General features: G+C 33.1%; 1 pseudogene across 1 annotated transcript; it reads right to left on the bottom strand.

The window, feature by feature from the left end:
• Positions 1-1,342: 1,342 nt before the first annotated feature.
• LOC143546920 (uncharacterized) lies at positions 1,343-4,336 on the bottom strand (annotated as a pseudogene). The gene is made up of 4 exons (XR_013137675.1): positions 3,776-4,336; positions 2,640-2,798; positions 2,455-2,563; positions 1,343-1,619 (listed from the first exon to the last, which is right to left on the bottom strand). The product of XR_013137675.1 is annotated as an uncharacterized LOC143546920 (transcript).
• Between the last annotated feature and the right edge of the window lie 1,148 nt (positions 4,337-5,484).

Raw genomic sequence — 5,484 nt, 5'->3', positions numbered from 1 at the left:
ATATGTGTACAGGATACAATTCAAGTATATAGTTTTAGAAAGTAGTAAACAAGACTAGAATATGTAATCACAACAACTTTGGTCAATCAGACAAGTATCATAGTATTTTAATCCATCCAACAATTATCACTTGTGTAAAAGTAATAATACTTTTTGCATACTCCTACACTCCCACATAAGTGGTATAATACTATAAATCTATAACATGTAATCACCACATTGTACAACATTTCAGAAGCAGCGAAGGAAACGAATATTAGCATAATCGACATGGATCCTTATGTCCACCATCACAGGTTAACCGCATTATTTTTAATCTTCTTAAACCAATATAGGCTCGTTTAGGCTCGTGAATCAGCTTCAGCACCATAGGTGAAACTTAAGCTAGGACTCGTTTAGAATAATTATTAAATTTAAACATATACATTGTACATCAGTCATTACAAAATCAGTAATGCACATTTCTAAAACTTTGTGCATTTTAAAAATGTGAAGTTAACATTTATATAGTATAAGATGATTGAATATCAATTAGCTATATTGTTGTTTCAGGTCAACGGACATGGCATTGTACGGTATTTTTGTGGCGATCATGGGAATATTGGTTGGAACGGTTGGGCAGATGACTAAATCAACCGAAGAAAACAAGAAACTCATGGGAATTTGCTTAATAATATTGGTCATGAATTTTACAGCAGTGTTATCGGTGTTCTCTCAAACAGATGATACACAACACAAAGATTGGAAAACCGTCGTTATCAAAGTCATATTTATATTTACAGGAATACTTTCTCCATATTTAACTTTTTGTTTGCTTTTACCAAAATGGTTTCCTTGGTCCGGTTTTATCATCATATGCATCATTGTGACCGTAATAGAAGGTCATAACAACATGAAGGTCATAATAACATGGCCTTATAGAAAGTTTGTTTTTGCCATCAAGTACGTGATTGTAAAGTTTTCGGTGTTGTTTTTGAGAGATCAGTTGGCAACTGCTTCCGCGGTCTAAATCAATAATGTCATGCTCTACACACAATGTTAATAGCATATTGGTGTGTAGGTGTAGCATCCCAAATTTCTGTATATTTTTAACTTCATATGATAATGATAAATTTCATCTTGTGATGTGTTAAGTTACAAAAATATAGTTGCTAAGACCATTTTGATACTTTTTCCCTATGTATTGATCCGAAGCTAAATGAACGTTTTCTTATTAAAATGACCAGTTTTGACCTGAACACAGTTTGACTCGTTAACTTACATGATTCACTCTTTATTAAATTTGACTCAAAATACATTTGCCATAAATTTGAATCACCAACATAACAATTTTCACTAAATACACACCAAACTGAAAATCAGTAATGTTTTATTTTTTTAAACATGACCGGTTTAAAACGTTGGTGGTTCGGGTTCCTTGACAGTCTCATCAATTGCTGGGATGATGGGCCTAGTAACAATACCAGTATCCCCTTGATTTAAACACACCTTGAATTCTCCGGCTGTAAATAATTCATCTTCTTGAATTGTTCTTTGTAGTATCGAATACGCACAGTAATTTACTTCGTATACATCCAAGTGTTGTGTGTATTCAGTGACCGAAACACGTACACCTTCACCTGCATCAAGTAAATTAGATGTTAAAACATTTTGAAACACTCGTTTTATTTTTTAAATGTAGCATGATATGAAAATCTAAGGTAGCCATTTCGATTCTTTTTCTTATAAATCATTTCATTTGGTGTGGGGGTGGGGGGGGGGGGGATTCCGAAAATGTACATTAGAAGAAAGTTTCAAGTTTTGTCCCCATTTTACAACATATTCTCAAAATGTCCATCAGGATCGACTGTATTGTTAGTCAGCGAATTTTTTACAAAATGGCCGGACGAGTATTTAGGAGTTAAAAATTTAAAGGGACATGTATTTTATAAAACAAAATGTAATGGGTGAGTTTTTTGAAAAAAAAATTGCCGGAGTGAGTAAATTGTCAAAAAGTTTGTTTTTTTAATATTATATTATTGTAATTGATTTTACTAATAATTTGTTTTTCTTTTATAACTTTTAAAATATAAAATTTTATAAAATTTTGAATATACCATTGAGACGCACTTTTTTTATCAACGCTCGACATAATCTTTATTCAAACCCGAGCAGATAAAGATACTTCGATATAAATTTGGCCCATTCGGTTTTGAATAAAATTTATGTCGCAACGTTGATAAAAATAAATCACGTTTCTACAATAAAATTTATGTCGATTTTGGGAATATGCTGTAAAATGGAGACAAAACTCGAAACTTTCTTCTAAAAATGGACATTTTCGGAAATTTCCCCCATTTGGGTTCAGGTTCATATACTGACTTAATCGTTCAATAATATATTAATTTTTCACTTGAGATTATTCTAGTTTTATTCTTTCGTTGATCGTCCAAAACTTGGAAACGAAGGTTATACCGTGGGTAACAAGCAACAAGTTTTCGGTAGGGTACTTATCAGCAAGGATCTTGATGATGTTCTTGAACCTCTCTCTAGCATCCTCAATTGACTCTTCCCATTTTGGCAGCTGATAAAGTTAATCATAGCATTGATATTTATCTCATTACATATTAAATGTTTGTGACTTAATATGTTATTATAACCTTTTCGTAAACTCGTTCTACAGTTGAATCTACCATCCCTTCGGGTAAAACTGCTTCACATTCTGAAATATTGAAAGCGAAGTCTCCATCTTTAGGGGCGTTGGCAGCCCGTATGGCTCGCTTGTTCAACATTTCACATAGTCCATAGTCAACCGACACCTGACGTATGCAATGAAAAAGAATTAAAAATTTTGTATTGATGAATAATGTTTTCTAGTTATTTACATATTGGAAACTGAATGATAAAACATTAATAACTATCCTTACATTCAATAATTACATAAAATAGTAACCTAGGACAAATTTAAATTGAATTATTATAACACTTATCTAAGAATTCAGGTTTATTTTATTTTTTTTAGTCAAATTTATTAATATAAATATATGAAAGTAATTACATCGAACCAGAAGACAAGCTAGTAACAAGTTGCGTCGCTACCCCCTTTTGAATTACAAAATTATTTTATTTATGGAGAAATTATAAAACATGTGTATTCTCTACCGCCGTTTCTTGACTGCCGCTAGCATTGATCGCCCGACGGCAGTCACGCCTTTAGTAGGTTGGACGGTGTTCTTACATATAAAATTCCCACGAACATGTACATATAAAAATGACACATGACATCTTCCTATTTTCCTAATGCGTCATGTTTGGTAGCGAAACTACACAAATATCTTCGCGTGGCCGTCATTCTCACACTAAATGTTAGGGTTGTTTGTGAACAGAGCCGAACCAAAAGCAGACTTGCTCATATAGCTTGGCTTGGTTTTAAACTAAGCTAAACCGAACTGTTTGAATTTAAAGAAACAAGCATTATGTGTATGTTTAAACTTGGTCTTATTTGAAACCGAACATCTTAGTTTTGCACAAAGTTTTTTCAATTTAAATTTCTAAAACTCTAAAATGACACGTGACATCTCCCTGGGGTGTCCACGTGGGCGGCGAAACCACACAAATACCTTCACGCTAAAATATTCTTACTTTTTTGAAGTTGAAAAGTAAAAAGTTTATATTGAGATAGACGCATTTACATGTGCAAATTTATAAAATTTCAACTACTAGAATAAACTTGGCTAGGCTAAAATATTCAAGCAATATAATGATATGAAACTATAAGTTAAAATAAGAATGTAACCTTAATTTTAGAAGTATCAATTGAAACACCATCTTCAGAACTCATACAATCCGTCACACCATCATCAACAGTGCACAACGCATGAACAACTTCCGACGCAGTCTAAAGACACCTAAGAAACGGTGACACAAACACACGATGTATCGGAAAACCTAAACTCTTATTAAACTTCTTACCCGCACCAAACGCCCTAACCTTGCCCTCAAACACCAACGGTGGGTCCCACGGTCTAGCCGCCTTTTCGGTCCATTGTGGATCAAAGTTATCAAGCCGGTCACCGTGGCGCATCACCACCACGTTTTGATAATTATGTTGAATGGAACCCATGGTTGGAAATTGGTTGATGGTACAAGAATGTATATATTAATGTTGGGTTTTATAAGTGAATATATGGCATTGTTCACGTAGCTTCGTTGTAGTTTCAGTTGAGGTTACGTGAAAGAACTTGCTAGTAAACGACAAGTGGGGTTGCATGTTTGGTTTGTACTTATGTTGTAATGTGAAATGTGTGTGTGTGCGTGTTGTGTACTTCGGTTGATGGATTTTGAAATGTAGCGATGTTTTTCCATGACCTACCTAGGGTGGGTCTATGGAGTGTTCAACACTACTTTTTAAGTCAACTTATTTAGGTTAAAATTTTATATATTTTAAATTAGATATTAAATTATTGATAACATGCTTTTTTTTATTCCTTTTTTTAGAACTATGAACTTATCTACCCCATTTAACTACTCTATCGATTTATTCTTTAGCTAATTTTTAAATTAAAAAAAGATTTAATCTCCTCCAAATTAACCTCTTTGCTATTGAACACTTTTTTATTCACCGCTTTCCAGATTCTCCAGCAAGCTATGATAACTATATATCCCATGCAACGCTTCTTTCTCGGTCTCTCGAAGCTTGATGGTCATGTAAAGCTCTAATCAGTCTCTAACCGGAAAAATCGAAAATAAAGGGATTTTATACCAACAACTAATGTGTTCTCAAACAACCACCACAACCAAACACCTCGTGGTGATATGATCCTTTTGATAATATGCCTTGGAATAGGGTTTTGGAATTGAAATTTAAAATATTTATAATTATTTTAATAGTAAGTGTTATTTTCCTTTGGGGAATAAGATTACAAAAGAAAATTGAATTTTAATTAGTTGTGCTCATATGATTATGACGTTGAAAAAGTTTTCTAATTAAACGTGTTCAATAGTTATATATTTTTTGAAGAAATTTTTCACAGAAACAAGCATGCATAAAAACTCCACCTAAATGCATAAACTTAGAAACTCATGGGACCAATCATGTAATTTCTAATTATCTTTCCCTCATTTTCTAAAACATTCATAACTTTTTCGTACGTTATTCTGTAATAGAAATAAAACCATAATACATATTTTTATTTGTAAATTTGAATAACTTTTTGCCATAATAAATTATAAAATAATAATAATAATAATTGTGTTGTAAATACCATTTAACTCATGGATGATACTTAGGTCGTATGTTGTAGACTAACTAGCATATGATAGTTAAAATGTCATATCACTGCCATATGAGCAGATGATTTTAACTGGCTTACCCATTAACTTTGACTTCGTGGGTCAACTACCATTTGATTGCTAGGGGGGGGGGGGGGGGGTTCCACTTATATTCTATTAAAGTAGCATTAAAATGGTGGCACCCGCCTCCGTAACGCCCCTTTTAAAGCCCCG

Source organism: Bidens hawaiensis, unplaced genomic scaffold (genome assembly GCF_021521415.1).
Source record: "Bidens hawaiensis isolate Kalapana, Puna unplaced genomic scaffold, B.hawaiensis_p1.1 tig00014518_1, whole genome shotgun sequence".
Taxonomy (NCBI): Eukaryota; Viridiplantae; Streptophyta; class Magnoliopsida; order Asterales; family Asteraceae; genus Bidens; species Bidens hawaiensis.
This window is presented reverse-complemented; position numbering and strand designations above follow the sequence as displayed.